Source organism: Wolffia australiana, chromosome 11, assembly GCF_029677425.1.
Source record: "Wolffia australiana isolate 7733 chromosome 11, ASM2967742v1".
Lineage (NCBI taxonomy): Eukaryota > Viridiplantae > Streptophyta > Magnoliopsida > Alismatales > Araceae > Wolffia > Wolffia australiana.
In genome coordinates this window covers 8,527,501-8,548,337 of record NC_135845.1, presented here as the reverse complement: position 1 = coordinate 8,548,337, position 20,837 = coordinate 8,527,501, and positions in this window count along the sequence as shown.

Sequence of the window (20,837 nt, the reverse complement as noted above, 5' to 3'; positions counted from 1 at the left end):
GGAATTATTTGAAATTTGAATGATTTAAAATTATAGATATTCCTCTTAAGCCCCTGTATTATGTTATATTGTACTTTCCAATGGAAATCTCAGAGGAAAAGGATAGCGTTTTAGACCGTTTCCGTTCTTTAAGGAGCTATTTGAAATTTGAATGATTTAAAACTATATGTATCTCCTTAGCCCCTGCATTCTGTTTTATTGTACTTCCCAAGGGAAGTATCAGGGAAAAGGTTTTTTAGATTATTTCTATTCTTTAAGGAGCTATTTTAAATTTGAAAGATTTAAATCTATTCATAACTCCTGAGCCCCTATATTCGGTTTTATTGTACTCCCAACGGAAATCTCAGGGGAAAGGCTTTTCGGACTATTTTGATTCTTTTTTAAGGAGTTATTTGAAATTCGAATGATTTAAAATTATATATAACTCTTGAGCCCCTATATTCCGTATTATTGTACTTCCCAAGGGAATTATCAGGAAAAAGGCTTTTTAGAGTATTTTTGTTCCTTAAGGAGTCATTTGAAATTTGAATGATTTAAAAAATATATAAACCTCTTGAGCCCTTATATTCTACTTTATTGTATTTTCTCCCTCCTGAAGAAAGATTATTCGGTGTATGACGCACTCTAGAAGGCACTATTTCAAGTTTGAATGACTAAAAGTTGTGTATTGGGTTTATTTTACATTATACAAGGCCTTCTTTGAATAAATACGATTAAAATTCTGTATACCGCATAAGCCCCTATATTTGTTTTATAGTATTCATTTTGGCTACGATCACGGAAAACGTTTTCCAGAGTAATTTCCATCTTTATTCGAAATTTAAATGACATATGAGCCATTATATTTCAGTTTATTGCATTCATAACCTTTATGCTGTACTTGCTCTAGCTAAATAAGTGATCCGAGGGTTCGATATCCCTCTGAAGCCCCTACTATTTATTTTATTTGATTCTTATCCGACTTCTCGCCTCGGAAGGGCACAACAGAAAAGGTTGTTCAGGTATTCTGTTTTCTGCAAGGTGCTATTTGAAATTTGTATGTTTGAAAATTATATGTAACATCTAAGCCCCTACAATTTTTTTATTTCTACCATCCCACTTCGAGCGAAATATCTGCTTTAGTTACTGTAACGGAAAAGGTCCTCGAGGGTATTTTGTATTCTACGAGGTGATATTTAAAATGTAAATACCACAAAACCCCATTTCATTGGTTTATTTGTATTATTGGGCTTATGACTTCCTCCAAAGTGAACTATAGGCGTTAGCTATTATCACGCGGAAGGTTATTTAGAGTATATTGTATTTCTACGAGGATTTAATTGAAATTATCTCCAACTACCACGCACGAGATCCGGGCTTGTAGCGGCTCGTAGTGCCAAAGAAAATTATTATTTCAAAAATGTCAAAAAGAAATAAGGCACACCATTAATATTAAATGTAATTAGCCAATAGGTTTCATGTATAGAAATTAAATTTAATTAGTTATAGGAATACAATTAGAGGGGAAACGAATTAGCTCTACGAACAAATCGATCGGGTCAAACTGGAAAATGGAAGCATCTCTACACAAAATATTTTGTTGCCATTTTCTGGAAATTTGTTATTTATAAATATGTTAACTACTTGATTACGATAAATTGGATCAGATTTTGCAATTTTTCTCCCATTAACATCGATGTGACATGAGCGTGAAAGAGGTTCAATAGTCATGTTTTTATATTATGATCCAAAGTGCATGAACTTTACAAAATACCAGTTTAACAGTAACGATGTTCCTTTTGTATTTTGTTGATAATCTAATCTCAATTTTATTTTTCTGATTGGAGTTTCGGTATGATAGTTTGGGAATAGCGGATATGTTTAGTTTCATCACCCAAGTGCATGATCTCTAGAATTTTTCATTTTTTCATGCATCTATTTATATTTTGAAATTTTACGTTATTTTATGTTATTGATCAGTTACATTTTAGCTTGTAACGTGAGGATGAATTTAGGGTAAAATATTTTATTGAACCAGAAAAAAATCTTCCTAATCTGAATAGATTTGCTGATGTAACCAGCAGAGTGCCACACCTACTGGTTGTAAAGTGGATCTAAGCTAGATGTATTCATTAATATTTACTCCATGGGATTTACTTCAAGTGTAAGGAAATACTATGTGTTGATTAAGATTAGAAGACAGTAAAACATCATTCAATTTTTTTGACAAGTGAGGTAAATGAAAGACTTTTGTTGGGTTTTAGGGTTATAATGTAGACATGGAGAGGTAGATAAATATGGAGGTAGATTCAGAGATAAAGAATATGGATAGATACATGGTTATAAAGCTATAGAAAAATCCAGACCATAATTATTTATTCATCACAATATCATTAATCTCAATCCATTCAAAAGAAAATATCCATAACAAAATTTCAAGGTGTTCACTCATGTGAATAGCAATGAATGAAGACTTATCCACATGGGATGGTTAGTAAGATCATGATTTGGAATGAAGAATTAGAATTAGAATATAATAAGCGTAAGAAAAAGTAAGAGGGTTGGTAGAATATGATAACAACATCAGAAATATAATAAGTGTAGCATAATATTAATAGTTAGATATGAAAATAATAAGAAGATAATTAAACAAGAGTTAAAATGGTATAAGAAATTATGAACACAATAAGGGAAAAATATAAGAAATGGACATAATCATAAGATAGTAACAAAAACTAAGAATGGATTGATTAAAATAGATAGTAGCAAAATATTAAGAAGGTAGCGATGTTATATTAATATGATATTATATAGGTATTTAAAATTAATTATAAGGTTTGGAGAATATTTGAAGGAAATAATTACTAAAATAAGAAGATAATAAGAATGGGTTGAGAAGGTAGTGGGAATATAATAAGAAGATATTAATAAGGCACTAAGAGATAAAAAAAGAAGATAGATAGGATAGAGACAGGGAGAATAGAAGAGAATGGAATGAATATTATGATTCAGAGATAAAATAATAAATGAAGATGATAAAAGGAATATAAGAATGAGATAATAATTTGGATCATACGAATATAACATCAAGACAATATTAAAAGAGGACAATGTTTCGATTTCAAGATTTTTGCACAAGCTAGATATAATTCATAATCTTAACTACTAAGCTGTCACAATGTACTAACGGCAATATCGATGCAAAAATATTATATCATAATCAGGATTATCCCAAAAATTATCTTGGATCAGTCACCATTGTACAGTACTCCTCTGGTTTCTCCCACAAGGAGGGCCTCCTCCTCGAGAGGCAGTCCAAGCTCAGTGGGTCGGCAATATCTCTACCTCCCATTTGGAGAACTTGGAAATAAACTCTAGAACATCAAGATTAAGGGTTAGTATGTTTTATTAAAATTCCTAAGTATGTGTTTTGATGAATATTCAAAGTTGATTTATGCAAAGTGAATTCCCAACAAATACATTTACATTATTCAGACAACTTTATTTATATCATTAATTATGTGTATGAAGATAAGTAACTGTATATGATTCAAACTATGCAACTCACACTTGCACTGGATAACTACACTCATGTATAGAAAGATATGTGATGTTTGACCATCTGGTCAACGTGAAAAATTCATCGAGTTAGGCCTCAAGTTTTTCAAGAAACACTGATAACCAGGTTCTATGTCACTGGTAAATTGTTTATGCAAATTAGATACCATTTGGTCCGTGAAACATCATGGCCAACATGGACTTCTCTACCCACCGTAGATAATTATATCTGAATTAATGGATTACTTTTTAAAATAAGAAGTAAAATATAGATCAATAAAACTAAAACATTTTTGATATTTTGAATTAAATGATTTCAGATGTAGAAAATAAATTATTTATGATTTGTTTATGTTGAACTCAGGAAATGAACTTATTAGATTTAACTTTATGGATTTGAAGTGAATAGCAAAGTTGTAATTCTGTCCATTAAAAATAGGAGGAGGTATTGTGTCTTATTTTTCTATTTCATATTCAATGCATTTTACCATTAGTTTTGGTAAAATTAAAAACTTGCCCCTTTCAATTTTGAAATCCATATAGGCAGATCAAGCCCTAATTTTCTTACTTTCATCTCTTCCCCTTTTGGTGAGAGTAGAATTTAGAAGCTATTTTTAGACATATTTCAACACCACTTTTTTTTAACATCATCCCTGATCCATAGGATTTAAAATCATGTTTTTTGGTGCAGGTTCACAGGAGTTGGTGCATGTTTAAAATCATCTTAAAAATATATATTTAAAATCATCTTCAAATAATGTTTTTTGGTGCATGTTTTTTGGTGCACGACGGAGAAAAAGAGTGTGCCCAGAATTCATGCCACCAGCGAGCATGGTGTAAAGATCATTATTTGAAGATTTCAGATTATCAAAGAAATTAGCAAAGAAATTTTAATATATATGTTACTGACAACATTCATTAAAATCAATAGCAACTTTGTCATTTGATGAAGGTTTGATGAAGTTATGAACTGTCGTATGATTTGCAATGTAATTGACCTTGGTAGGAAGATCATCATTTTGCAGATTTCTGGAAATCACTTTTTTATGTTTCTTGAATAAATTTTATTTATAAAATTCATAAACTCCATATAATATGGAATCGTGACATTTGGTTTAGAATTGAAGAAGTTAAATGGAAAAAATAAAGCATTTTAAAATCAGATATAAAAAGAAATAGACAACTGGAAAGACAATTTTATGGGAAATTCACTCAAAAAATATCATGAAATAAACTCATTCTTATTCTTCAGGTTATTCCTGATTTTTGGATATTTTATTTATATTTTTTGTGGAATATTTTGAAATTTATGTGCAAGAGGAGGAAAATATCCAGAAGCCCTCCAATGATATTTCAAATAAGGAATATTAATCTCCACACACCTTAAACTGATGGTGAGTTTGATTATGAGAAAGCTTAAATCTACATTAACATACATGATGATGTAGAGATAAAAATAAGTGAAGATAGGAGATAGAAAAAAGCAAGGCACATTGAACCATCTTAGTATAATTTATTGAATATTTCTATGATTATTTATTTGGAGAATAATCATTGAAATAACTCACATGATTATTTATCATTTAATATTATTGAAAATATATTCATATAAATTATCTTCATATATGTGAGTATTTGGATTCTAACTAAATATATAAAATTTTAAGTGTATCCTAGTAGACTTTGGGGGTAAACAAGCTAAAGACTATGGGGGTTGAAGAAGAGAAGGCTTTGAGGCCCGAGTCAAAGGAGGTCAAGCACCATTTCCCTAGGAAAATTTTGAGAGCCAAGGACAATGGAGTTTCAAGAACATATTACTTTATGGTTATCCTTTTTAAGCCTCATTTCCAAGTGTTCTTCTTGGAGCATTCACACAAAGTTGATTAGGGCTTATCATTTCCTCGGCCTGGATACCCCATACATCATTAAGGACTAGATTAAGCTATATAGAAGTAATTACTGAGTCTTCCATATACGCTACATCATTCCCTAGATATGTGGAGTGTATTTCACATAGTTAGCTAGATTAGAGTGAATAATTTTAAAGGACCTAATTCACCCCCTTTTAGATGGTAGAACAAGAATGAATATGATGATATCAATTAGAAGGTGCAATGCCTGAAGGAGATCCACTCATTGGAAAGCTAAATTCAATAATAATAATGGAGTCAGGACCTCGAGTTAACATTCAACCACTTGAACAGTCGACTAGATATCTTCTATAGAAAGATATCTGGAAAAATCAATATATAATATAAGATTGATGGCACGGAACAAGTAATTGGGATTCCTCTCTACAACTACCATTGGAGTGTCATCGTCAAATTCTTGAGTATTTTATGTCCTTCGCAATACTGGAGCATTTTTTATCTTCATATTCTTGGATACGAATCAGAAATACTAAAAGTTTGATGACTTCCCTTTCCATTCCATTAATCATGGCTTTTGAAAGATTTCATGCTATCATTTTCCAATCGATCAAGCCTCTTCATCACCTCCAACATCATCTTTCGCTGCCCCTGAATCATCCACAAAATCAAATCGTCCGAATTAGAAGCTGGTTCTTTTTAAAAATGACAAGAAGATGAAGATGGTTGATTGTGGGGATGTTGAACTCTCTGTTGATATGAATACCTTAGACCACTGATGATATTGATGTTTGCTTAATGCCCTGGCATGTTCCATTTCACTTTGACCTTGGTCAAAGTGAATGAAATTATCCTCTTTCTCCTGACATTTACCATCTTCACAATTGTAACTGAAACAAGAACCAATTTGCATGCATTTAGTAAAACTATAATCTGTTTTGTTTTTGTGTAATTTCATTTCAGCATTATAATCATCAATAATTTCTAGAATTTGATTATTTATTATCTCCAAGTTTTGTTCAAAATAAAATTTCTCTGAGTGGCTGCATTCATCAAAACATCTTGCTAAAAAGAACTTATACTTTACATATCATCTGAGAATTTTGAAAAGTTTGCACCTCTTATACATAAATCATTATATTCAGGATATACATTGCTAACAAAAATTTGAAGAGACTACATTAACAAAAGACATTCATACTTAATGTTCTCTAAATGCCTCTGAAAAAAAATCTTAAAAATTGGTCATTTTCTGGAGAATCATCTAGCCGAGAAATTCTAATTTGAAATAAATCATGTTGCTACGATCATAATGATTTTCATAAAAAAAATATGTAGATAAAATACAATTTCTATCTGGAGGAGCAGAACTAAAATGATTTTGCCCATATGACTCTTGATGTGGATGATAAGGATCATGATCATGATAAGTACTACTTCTTTCACAAAAAAGTATGAACTCATTGCATTGTGAGAAAATGATCAAAGGATAAAGTGAGTAGAGGTACCTCTGAAGTCATTTGTGATGGAAAAAGTTATATGTGGTCGGCAAGCCAATCACACATTCGTAATATCGTTCTATGTTCATTAATACAACATATTCATTATAGTGCACGTGTGATGCTTATAATGAAGTCCATGAATACATAATCGGACTTAGTGACTTATCATGAGATCATAATACAGAGATCACTAATCTTTAAGCATGTGTTCTAAATATTTCTATTCAAATGATACATGATAACTTGCAAATTAACATGATTAATTAATGAATTTTATATTATATTTATGTTTTTTAATGACTATATTTCCATGTTATCATATTAAAATAAAGATAGATCATTTAACCTTTCATTTTATTATTAATTCTGATTTTTTATCATTTTTTATGGAATTTAACTTCATTTCAGTGAAGAAATATTTTTTACAGGGTTTTATATACTTGGCTAAAGGTTGGTAAGTGTTTCCATGATTTTTTCTGGAATTTTCCATATTTTTATATAATTTTTTGACCATTATATAGCCAAGAAATGATTTTTACATATTTAAATAACACATATATTATTTATTTGGCATTTATAATATATTTAAATATTTACTAAGGAGTATCCACGTCATTCGCCCGGGCGAATAAATGGATATATTTATTTAAATAAGAATAAAGAGAGAGAGAGAATGAGTGGTTATTATTATATAATAAATAGAGAGAAGAGAGAGAGAAGAATAGTCAACATAAGCGGCTATGATTTAAAATATATAAAAGAGAGAAGAATAGTCAACATAAGTGGCTATGATTTAAAATATTTAAAGAGAGAAGAGAGAGAAGAATAGCGGCTTATGATTTAAAATAAAAGAGAGAAGAATGGTCAAAGATTACGGCTAAGAGAATAAAAATATATATATATTTTTTTAAAAAAGACCTTTTGTCCTTTTCTTTTGTTTTTATTATTTCAGGGTGACGTGGAGAATTCCTAGCCGTTCAAATGACGAAATCACTTGCCAATGATTGCGGGCGGACGCGCACAACAACGTGTCAGGGCGTGATCCGAGAAAGCGGAAAACAAGAAATAATCATGCTAGCCAATCAAAACGCGCCATTTCCAAGCTTATTGGAGGAGAGATAAATAAATCCAACGGCTCAGATTTTTTCTCACTAAAACCTTGATATCTTGAGATCTACATGTCCGATTGGGCTGAAATTTTGAGGGTAGGTTCGTCTTTTCCCCCTCTACAATCCAGACGGTTGGATCTTTAAATGGAGGTCTGGAAAAGTGAAAATCACTTTTGGAGGCTCTCCCAAGCAATTGGCCAGGAAGGACACAGGAGGCATTCTGGAAGTCGTCAGATCTGGATCTCTTTATCAAATTTGTAAGTTTCTGAATTGTATTTGATCATCTTCTAGAACGATTCGAAACGCCTTGGCATGCGAAATGTACATGCCCTAGATTCATGTTTTGAATGCATCAGCACTTCTTTTGATTTGGATTCAAGATCTGACGTTTGTTTTTTAGTTCTTGATGATTTTAGGAAATTTATGCTTCATTACATTTTTAATTTAGGGTTTAAATTGGGGCTTTCCAGAATTTCTTCGCTTTCTCTCTCTAGGTTGATTTGATTTGTTTCTCTCTCTATATTTCGGTTTTTATTGTTTAGGAATTTAATTTAATATATAAAAAACCCAAAAATAAAATTTGAACCGAAAATTCATCCATTTTAAACTCCAATTCAAAAATCACTTTCTTGATTATTAAATTCCCAATTTTAATTCTGAAAATTATTATAAATTTTATTAAATTGGGAAATTAATAATTTATATTTTTATGAGCTTAAAATAATAATAATATTCTTATCTGGAATTATCTGACCGAAATCAAAATTAAGTTTTACTTAATTTTGATTATTTTAAGAATATTATTTAATATTAATTGAATTAAATATTGCAAAATTCAAAATTACTTGACTTGATTCATAAAAATTGTTTGAAAATTCTGAATTGTTGCCTCCTTGCGGATCGACCCCTTGCTTGCTCTATATTCTTATTTAGTAATTAAGGGAATTATAAATTTATTGCATAAGTCTAAAAAGCGCAACGACCACGTAATTTTACGTGATTTTTCGGCTTATAAATACACAAGAAGGACATCGGAGTATCCAATAGAATAGCACTATCTAGCCTCACTCATATGATGAGTATGGTCGGTCCCGTAGCCATTAGTGTGGAGACACTAAGGATAGATAATAGGTGCTCTTTACTAGAAAAAGTTCACTGAATGGATCCGTACGAATCCATAAATGGTATTATACCGAATTGTCAATCAAGTCGATTCACATCATGGTTGTGTAAGTGGTCCTCAGACCTAAGACACCAAAGACGTATTGTGGAAGGACGGTTGTACTTTGACTATCGCCAATGAGTCTCTAATCATGGGATCCTAAATGTTCTTTGTTTGGGTACATCAAGAAGTTCACGAAGACGATTGAGTGGTCAAGATGGGATCGTCAACCCTCGGTATAAGAGGTGATAGCTCAAGGAAGATGATGTGAGGAAGTCCTTGGCCAAGGCAGTGAAATATCGAAGAAGAGTTCTCCGATGATTTCCGAATGCATCAGTACTAACTCGGACAACCAATTAGAGTTTGACTGTTGACCATACCCTAAGTCGTCCAAGGAGTGCCAAGTGGATTAGGGACTATACATACATGATAACTGATGAAAAACAGGTTCCATGAGGTGAGTTGATACACACTACTTTCTATCTTCTAGAACACGAGGTGTAGCTTGGCACCCCATGTGTTAACGACCCGACCTATCGATTAGGTTAAATCGATCCGACATTAATTAATCTACATGATGATACAGGTAATTAATTTGGAAGGTCAATAAAGGTTATTGGGACACTGGAGTCATTAACTGAACTGATACATAGGCCTAGAGGGTCACAAGAAAATGGTCTTTTGACGTCGGAAGATATAACTAAATTTTGGGGGTTTTTATGAAATATACCCACTTAGTATAAATAGGGGAAGGCCCTGAACAAAATTCACCCTGGCCAGAATTGTTCAGGGGGTCTTCCCCTTCTTCTCCCTTTTGTCCTCACACCCTCTCCGTGCCCGATGCGATCGGGACGACATAACGATGACGATGGAGGTAGAACGATGCTCGTCTACGAGAAGGAAGAGATTCAACGTGTTGAGGATTGTGTTGATACATCTAGAGGCTGCACACTTGAGCAGCTCGACTTGTCTTGCTCCAAGATTGAAGAAATCACGTATGTGATCTATGCAAAGGTACCATGTTTCATGGTTTTATTCAATGCCGTTATGATTTTGTTACTTGTCTTCCATTGCGTGGAATCCTCGTCTTCATCCATGTCAAGGGCTCTAGAACCCAACACTTTGAAGTGTCTCTGATACTCAAAAGTATAAGGATAAATAATGATAATAAAACTCAATAACTCAACAACACTGTATCGTGGGAGCAGAGGCAGTCGATGAACCATAAATTAGGGTTAAATATATTAAATTTAACAATATTTATCATTTGTTTACGAGAAGAGATCGCTTAAGTGTTGAATCCACATAGAGAAAGTATTGACCATGTGATTTTTAATCTATAATTTCTATTTTTTTATAATTTTATATTGATTTAGGGAAAACAAAGTAATTTAACGAAAGCAAACAAGTGAAACACAACTTAAAATAATTATAGGAAGGTCAGAAAATAATAATCCAATTTAACCTAATTTATTCAGATTTTATAGAATAATTTTGAGGATTTTAATATGATTTTACAATAGAAAAAAACTAATCAATGCTAATTTCAAAATACCTTAGCCGACACTTTGGGAGTATCAGGTGATGGTAGACAAAGATGAACATGAGAGGAGTGGAGTGGATGAAAGAGATACAGTGCTGATTGCAACAGAGATGATAACAGAAGCGCTCTGATGAGAGGTAGAAGGGGGGGGGGCGAGTGATGATGATTTTACCATAGCTGGTGTGACAGAGATGGAGGCGGATACGCACCGATGAGTGGTATAGCTGAAGGTGATGTGCGTGAGAGTGGGAAACTGGGCTATCGTCGATGATAACCTAGAAAAAAGGACAAAGTCTTAAGTTAGAAAAAAGACTAAGATCAAACTAACCTCGTCATTACATGGCCAATGGGCCAAGTGATGCTTTTTTTCACGTGTCTTGATCTGAATATCGCTCCTTCAATCATTCACTCTTGGAGTACAAGAAGGGAACCAAACGAGATTCTGGATGAGCAAATCACTCCACTAATTGTTAATAGGAACAAAATCCAAGGTTGTCTTTCTTAAAAATGATGAGGGGTTCTATTTATAAAATCCAAGATGGTGGACGGATAGAGCATGGAATGTGTAGCTACCTGCAAATTTTTGGCGTGAAACTCCTTTTGGATCATCAGATATCGTCATTTCAATTTGGAGCGATTTGAGCCATCAGATATCCTGATGGGGGACCATCCGCAACCGGAAGTGCCAGGTCAACCCGTGCCAGCATGTCAACAGCCACGTTGCGAAGCTCGAGCTGACGAGAACGACCCGGAGTTTAAGTACACGTCGTGATGAGTAGGCGTCCCCAATTCTATTTTCCTTGCGTTTTCTGAACTTTTATCGTTGTGTTTTGTTTGGGGAGGGCCTCTGTGTTTTGGCCCTTCCGTCGTACTCTGAACTATCGTTTACGGCCCGATTAGGGGGTTGTCCCTAATTACAGGCCTCCCCTAGGGTCCCCTCTCTCCCACTATAAAAGGAGAAGAGAAGCCCTAGAGGAAGGAGGAGGATTTTCGTTGAAGTTGATTAAGTACTAAGGTTTGTTAAAATGGAGTTCCCTTGAAGAAGCAGAGAGAGAGCCACCGCTTGTTGACCATCGTCGTGAAGCTCGGACTGCGTCGTTGCCTCACCATCGCCGTTGCCCTTGTGCGCTCATCGTCGTCGCCCGCCTTCGATCGACCGTCACCACTCTCCGACGCCATCCACCGACGTGGTCGCCACCACAGGGCTCTGCAGTCACCCCTGATGCCCTGGGACAACTGATGTAACACGACCTGCCGGGATTGAGTGGCTCGCGTAAACATCACAAGGAGTGGAGGGCAGAGCGGCGGAGCGGCAGCACGGGGCGAACGCTTCGGTGATTCGGTGGGCCCGGCTTCATTCTACTATCAAGCGGCAAAGAAAGGCGTCGTCGGTGCGGAGCGGTGGCTGTATGTCCTACTGCGATCATCTACTTGCAGCGATAAACTAGCGGCGGCATGTCATCCAACAACCGTCTCCTCTGAGGCTTCTCTAGGAGACCGGAGTGGCGGGAAGTAGCTACAGCGGCATAAGGCGGCTGCCTCTACAATCTATCATCGGACTACGAAGGCTTTACTAACTACGAAGGCTGTAACTAGTTACGGACGTGGGTATTGGCGGCGACGGGTCATTCGTCGACTACTCTTCTCGAAACTACTCTAAGGGAAATTCTAAAACGTGCACGGTATGGATAGGAAGGCGACGCACGATGATCTAGGATGGCGGAGGTAGGCGATGGAAGTTGGGTTGGCTAAGGGCGGACGATCCACGGGTGCCCGACGGAAGCCTGGAGGTCGTTGACTTGGCGGCGGCGGCTTGGAAGGACGGAGGCACCTGGAGAAGTCGAGGGAGTCCCTTAGCGGCCAAGGCGGCGGCGCTGGCGGCGCCGGCGGTCGGCGCGCTCTCGCGAGATTGTGAAGAAGAGAACCCTAACGCCCAATCTTGAGTGGCATTTCTGTAATTTCACCCAACTTAAAAAAAAACTAACTAAAGACTCTCAAACTTCTCAGAAAAATGACTAGAAACTCAAAGAAACAGAAGGACTACATTTTCAATTTCGATTTCACTCAAAGAAACAGAAGGGCCACCATCGTCGCCCACCCTCCCGGCTGTTGTCGCAACCGCCGACATCCCGCCGCAGCCGTTCGCCCCCAGTGCCGCAGCCCCGATCGCGGCCGGCCTCCGCCGCTGGATTCTACCGCCCCCGGTCGTCATTGCCAGCGCCGTGCGCCGCCCTTCGCCGCTGTCGCCGACGCACGCCACCGCTGCCGCTGACATCGGCTGCCGCTCGTCGCCACCGACGCCACTCGCGCCCCGGACGCTACTCGCCGCCGCCAACGCCCTCGCGCACCACTGCTGTCGTCGTCGTCGGCTGCCGCTGTCGCGCCGACGCCACGCCGCCGCGCCGCCGCGCGCCGCCTCGCCGCCCGCGCCGCTTCGCGCGCCGCCGCGCCACGCTGAAGTCTGCTCGCGCCGCTGACGCCATTCGCCGCTGCTGGGGCTGCTCGCCGCCTCCGACGCTCCTCGCTGCCGCCGACGCCACTCACTGCCGCCGACGCGGCACGCCATCGTCGATCCCGCGCACCACTGCCGCGGCGGTTCACCTTCACCGTCGCCGTCTCTGGTCCCGTCTGTGTCCGACCCGGACGTCAGTGCCAAGCCTGTTTGTTCGTTGCCCGGACGCCGCCGACTACTCTGCCGTCATCCAGCAAAGCCCCTCAGCTCGTCCCCGGTCTCGCCGCGCTGGCCTGCCCCCCCCAACAGGACACGACTTCGACCACCGCGACTACCGGACTCTCGTCCGCAGGTCACGCCGCTACCCCTCTCGCGCGTTATTTGTTCTTGCAATAATTTACTCACGTGCTCTACCTCGGACCTTGCTTTCGTCCCTCTCCGTATATCGGATTCCGGGGCAGAATTTCCTCTTGATTTCCCCGCCCTCCACCTTGTTCCGGGATAGGTAGTTGGATCGGGGATGCCCTCCACCATGGCGTCCGACGATTGATCTATCGGGTTACTGGGAGTCGGATCGTACGTGACGCGTACGGGAACCCTGCCAGGCGCCGCTCTATCTCAGCTATCGCTGTAATTCTCGTTATTTTCTGCATAAACGTGCATCCGCATTCCCGTCAAACTGCGTGTTGTTCTTCGTCGACCTGTGCTAAACGCGTTGCATCATATCCTCTCTCTCCTCCAATGTTCTCTTTCCTCCAAATTTTATGGCGGATTGCCAGCTTTGAACCAAATTCTAGGGGTGAAAAAAGTCAAATGGTTCATTAAAAATAATTAAATAAATTCAATTTTTTATTTTTTGTATTATAAAATTATTTCATTTATGAATTTAACTTCAGAAAATTCCATAATAATATTATAAACTCCATAAAAATATAAGAAACCCCTTTAAATATTTAAAAATATCTAAATAGATGTTTTCTGACTTGTGAAAGTATTTTATTCATCAAATTGATATCAGAAAATTATATTAAAATACAATAAAATAAAGACAAATTGGAAACTCATTATAAAAGTGAAACGAATCATTTTAAACTCTAATAACATGTATTATGATAATTTGAAGAAGAATAACACATAAAATGCATGAAATTACTATGAAAATTAGCATGTTATTTGTGATTATTTAGAGACTAAAAAAATTCAACAATATCAAGCTTTCCGTTCCCAGAATCATTGGTTTGTAGTATCAAATATGGCAAGGGAAACTTACTTCCAGTTCCTTATCCCAAGACCTCATATGTGCCCAAACTATCTACATTTCAATGCTTGGCCAGACTTGCTACATGTAACTTGAGGTAACAGTCAATTAAAAGAAACGGACATCCTCGATCATACCCCAGAGGGGGAATAATCTAGTTGGACCTTTCAGGCAGCAAAGCATCCCCTAGCCTAATGTAATGGGCTCCCAACATCAACCCATCGATTAACAATCAAAGGCATCTGCGAACCTGGCATGTGCATTATAAGATCTGATTGAATGTGAAGCATTCACCCCTCTGTATTGAGATGGCACATGGAATCTTTATAGAGCAAAGAGTAGAGTGATAACACACATATATGAGCTAAATAAGTGCTAAAGTTCGTTTTAGGCCAATTTTTACATTTTAAATGTTTTTAAAATGAATTTTAAATGAAATTAAATGATTCATTGACCTATTTATATAAATAATAAGAAAATAGATAAATAAATAAAACAAACTTTAGAAATATAACAAAATCATTTTTTGGTATTAATACATATTTTTTAGGATTTATTTTAGGCGTTTTTCCATTAAAAACGTTTTTTTTTATGAAACTGGCCCTTATTGGGCCAGTTTAAGTGCTAATCGGGCGCTAAATGTGCTGTAAACACACCAAGATGCTCGGGGGCCAATCAGGACAGTCGTAGATGTCTTCGGTGCGCGACATGCACGTACAAAACATCGTGCGCGTTGCACACCTCACGCCGTGTCATAAGAGCAAATCAGAGCAGCCGGTGGCGTCTTTGGTGCGCGACATGCACGTACATAGCTTCGTACGTATCGCACACTACACTCAGTGCCACGCGGACCAATCCTGTGCGACTTAACTCGCTGCGTGCGACACAGCGAGTCAAGTCACCTTAAGCTTGCGTGAACAAATGAGTTGGCAGATCGCTATGTCCACGCAAGCCAAGTTCGCGCGAAGCACGAGTGCACATCGCACCGTGTGTACAAGGGTGCGACGCACACATGGCGTCAAATGGCCCAATTGCGTTGCATCACGCACCTTGCGTACAACACGCAAAGGATGAAAAAACTAACGGAATCGGAAGAAGCTGTTCTTCCGATTACGCGGCGATAAAAGGGGAAAATCGAAAAATGAAGCTCATGTTCTTGATTTTTAAGCTCGAGGATTGATCGCCCAGCCTCCTCAAAGACTCAACGACAGCTCGGCGTGAGTTGAGGCGTAAATTTTGAGAGAAACTCGACAATCTGGCGCCGCAAATATTTCCAAAAGTCAAGCATAAAATTGTGGCAATTCGGCTGTTTGTGCGCGGATTTTTCTCAAGTTAGCTCTTAGATCATCCCGGGTATTCCTAGGCTCATTCCAAATTTATTTTGCACTTGATTTTGCATTTAATTTTAGCAATTTCCAAGTTCAAAGTTACGTGAGAATTTTGTTGATGAATTTCCAATTTTAGTTTTATTCATTCTTGAACTACTCTTATTTTAGAATCGTTTAAGTTTCAGTAGTCCTCGTTCAGTAGCTGGGAATTGAAATTGACCATTAATTCACCAAAATTCAATTTGAAATAGCGTAATTGGCAAATCGTGTCACGTTTGCCAATTTACGGTAGCTTCTAATTTCAAACAAAAAGAAAGGAGACTAAGAGTTCAATGCATGAAAATTAACATTTGCCTGGTACAATTACTCAGTGAAGCAATCTAGAATTTATTTGAGCTCAATTGGTGCGCCATTATGTTTGCTTAGATTACTCCCGAATCAACAGATCATATCCACTTTTTGTGGACTCAGGACATGTTTACAATTCCAAATTAATTGGGAAAAATAATAGATTTTGCAATTAAACATTACATTTTGATTTTTAATCCGCGAGAACAATGACTAATTGTTGGGTAAAAATTACGAGAATTTAATATCCAATCAACACATACTCAATATAATTAGAAGATTATTTAGCAATTCTTACCAAGAGTTGCTAACTAATCATAAATCCTAAGCTTATTGATAAAATTTTTAGAAATTGAATCTATGTTAATTGACATGTTTTGAGTTTAAAATGTAGAAGGTTGAAGACATGATGAAGTTAATATATCTTATCTTATTGATATGAAAGATAAGTTAATTGAATATCTTAAACAAGATATTCGTTTTGTTGGGAGGAATCATGCAAAAAGCGCACATGCATTGTTTTTAATTGGGTAAAAAAGAGATATCATCTTAACCAAAATTAAAATTCTAAACCCTACGTTGATAAAAACTGAATTTTTCCCGATCGCCTCCCTAGGGTTCGACCCCTAACTCAAGCATTAAGGGATATATAAATTTTAGTGATTAAGTTCAAAAAAACCCCCTAAATAATGACATATAAACACATATTTTCGAGCTTATCATAGAGCAGTGATAAGGCAGAGCCATTAAGACTTCAATCCCATCGAATGTGGCAAAAAATGACAATATGGCCCAATGATGGATACCATGATCTCAATAAGACTATCCAGACATCAGCCTCAAGTATTAAAGAACAAGGATTCATCCTCTCTATTGAGTGACCATTGATTGTAGCCCATGTGTAGTTTGTGGTGCTCTATTGAGGCCCCGTGATTATCCATCTAAAAAAAAATCAAAGTTGATTGACAGAAAGTTTTCCTAACAACTGTGGACATCCTTAAATCTTCCATTCCAAACTCAAAAATTTGATTTATTTCATCCAATTTCTAAGTCAATTTTATTATAAAACAATTCATTGTTCCCAATGTTGACCATATATCAAGGATAAGTTTTTATGTTTTAATGTTGAAACTCTGAATCCGATTTTTCTTAAATAATCTCAAAATAAACATCTAAGATTCTTTAAAAAACCAAAGACTTTCAAATCACAATCTAATCATAAATTGAAACGAAAAAATGGATTGTTGTATCACTTATTTAATACACTCCCATTCAAATGCAAATGAAATAATTGAAGGATAATATCTTACACTTCAGTTTTAGCCAAATTAAATTTACTTCGTCTATTTTCTCTGAGACATGAAGACATATTTTTACTTATTTTTTCCTCTTCTTGACAATCTGGTATTTTTATCAACTTCACATTATATACAGTTCGTTAAAGTAAGTACTATTAGTAAATATGAGTAATAAATCTTTTATTTTTTATCAAAAAATAAGAACTAATAATTGTCATTGAATCCAGACTGATCATCACAGTTTCATTCATAACATTTCTGGCTCTACATCAAAGAGCGACAATCCACTGAAATGAATGGCATTGAATTAACATGGTCATGGTTTCTCTCTTTTCATTAGAGAGAGAAAGAGTGCTCCAATTAAGCTTATTTATCTCTCTATCGTATTATTTACCCTTATATATTTATGAGGATATGTCATCTCAAAAGTCAATGTTTTATTAGATATTGAGTTGATCCCAAATATCCAAGTGCTATTCCTTTATCACTTTAAATTAAGGTCATCTTGACCATTGTTCATTTTAAAAATAGTACCGTCTTCTGGAAATCATTTTTTGACATCCCGCGCTTAAGAGAGATGCAATAAAATCCCACAAATCAACAAACTAATTTCATTCACCGATTTCACAAACTAATTTCACAAATTTGGTAAATACAGATTTTGGTTAAAATTCTCATAAATACGGTGGAAAATACAGATTACGTCCTTCATTATCATGTCAAGAAATAAAACTTTCTGCCTCTTTTTTATACTCTATAAAATTATACAATAATTTTCTTATATTAGACTAGTCAATACATTTAATGATTGACCTGGGCATCTGCCTGATCAAATAAATTTGAATAGGTCTAAAACTAACAAATGATGCAAGACTCAATAAAGGGAACAAAGTTTGATAAATAATTTTATTTTCCAATTATAAAGTCCAAATTATTAATAGTGACTTGTTGGTCTAGCTATAAAGACTCCACCATATACATAAACATGAATATACTAGGAACAAAATTTGTACAGTAAATTTCAAAATGCTTTAGTTTTTCACCATATGGTGTTACGATGGTATAGACTCATCATCTTATCCAAATGTAGGATTACCTCGGTACATGATGTTGACCAAGATATCACCGTTATATTTGATAAAAGAGTGGTATCACTTAAGTTTGAATATTCATCAAAACAATAACCTAAGCATCCTAATTCAATACCCGTTGCTCGAATATTTGCACACATTTATATTTTAATAATTCATTTACAATTGTTATCCAGTTTGCTTCAAGAGGAGCATGAACTGGCTTTAATACAAAATTCAGATACGTTGAGGATCACTCATACCATAGCCTTCTTTTTTTTTACATGAGGTTGTGTTATGTTGCAGATTCTTGACACTTAGTGAGACCAAAAGCTAATCTAGGTTATTCCCATTAACTGTAGTGATATATATTGCATTCAGTCTTGTCTCCGTGTCATTGAGAGTGTAGAGATAGAGCTAGAGAGGGGCAGAGAAAGACGAGAGGGAGAGAGAGAGCTAGAGAGGGAGAGGGAGACAAAGAGAGATAGAGAGGGAGAGAGGATAGAAAGATAGGGACATAAGAGGGAGAGAGCTAGAAAGTAGAGATAAAAGGAGAGAGGTGAGATAAGAGAGAGAGAGCTCGATAGGGAGAGGGAAGAGAGAGAGAAAGATGGGGGCAGAAGAGAGAGAGATCTAGAGAGGAGAGAAAGAAGGAGATAGAAAGCTGAGAGGGAGTGTTAGGCCCGTAACTAGGAGGCATTCCCTGCCCAGAGGCCTGTGTGCTTATTCGGAGGGTGTGTTTGCGTGAGACTCACGACATTTAAGGGCTGAGTCAAATTTAGTGATACATGCACTAAGGGTAGCGATCCCAACCTTATCTTTCAGGCCATCGGCCCCGTATATGATGATATACTACGGACGGTGCGCGTGCCCGTTCGTGCTTAGGCGAAACGAGTCAGGTGAAGTCCGCGCAAGTTGGGCGCACGGGCCGACAGGCGTGAGCGCGCGCGCCAACACCAAGCGCCACGCGCGGGCGTCAACGCTTCGCATGAGCGCCAAGCGCCGTGCGCGGGACGCGCAAGCCGGGCGGCATGCCGCAGGTGCCGCGCACGGAGTTGTGCGAGATGCCGCGCGGGCAGCTTGCACATTGCATGCACGGGGCGCGGGCAGGAGACATCTCGCCAGGAGACTAAGGCATTGGTGCACTGTGAGCGCCGAGACAGCATGGGGCGCGTGGCGTTCCCCCCTGTATTGCTGGGCGCGCAACGTCTAGCTTGAGGCGCCGAATGCGATAGCGTGGGATAGGTGTCAGCTCGGGTGTTGGTGGCATGTGTGATCGTCAAGGCAGGGGTGACATGTGTGATCGCCATGCCCCTGAGCGCGCGACGCCTGGCCTGGGGGCACGTGTGTAATGGCAGGGCTGGCAGGTGCGCGTGCGAAGCGGCGTGCCTCGAGGCAGTGAGGCGACACTGCCCTGGCGCGAGGTGCCTCATCTCGTTACTATGTATCATCCATGGTCTTCCCCCATGTAACGATCATGACTACGATGTAATCTTTCTATGATACCAATGCAATGACCCTATTCCTCGACGGGGCTGCATCCCCAGACTCTCCTGTAACCCCTTCTATGTGATCTTAAGCAACTGCAAAGACTTCCGCTGCAAGAGATCAAGGCTGCTCAGTGTTCTACTCCAAGCAGTGAGGCCGCATGCGCCAAATTCGAGCGATAGACATAGCTCGGGATTTGACTGCATGACAGGGAGTGAGAGTAGAGATGAGAGAAAGACAGAGAGAGAGAGAGAGCAACGAAGAGGGAGAGAGGGGGAGTGAGAGATCTAGAGAGAGGGAGGAGGGAGAGGGAGAGAGAGAAAGAGGAATAGGAAGAGGGAGCGGGAGAGCAAGGGGGGATAGAGATCTAGAGAGAGAAAGAGGAAGATCGAGAGGGAGGGAGAGGGAGAGGGAGAGGAAGAGGGAGGGAGAGGGAGAGGGAGAGGGAGAGGAAGAGGGAGGGAGAGAAAGGGAGTGAAGAGAGTGAGAGGAAGAGGGGGAGGGAGGGAGGGAGAGGGAGAGAGAGAGAGAGGAAGGGGGAGAGGGGGAGGGAGAGGGAGAGGGAGAGGGAGAGGGAGTGGGATAGGGAGAGGGTGAGGGAGAGAAAGAGAGAGAGGAAGAGCAAGAGAGAGAGGGTGAGGGAGAGAGAGGGAGAGGGAGAGGAAGAAGGAGAGGGTGAGGGAGAGAGAGAGAGGGAGATGAAGAGGGAGAGGGAGAGAGAGGGAGAGGAAGAGGGAAAGGGAAAAGGAGAGAGAGGGAGGGAGAGGGAGGGAGAGGGAGGGAGAGAGAGGGAGAGAGAGGAAGAGGGAGAGAGAAGAGGGAAACGGAAAGGGAGAGAGAGCGAGAGGGAGAGAGAGCTAAAGAGAGGGAGGGA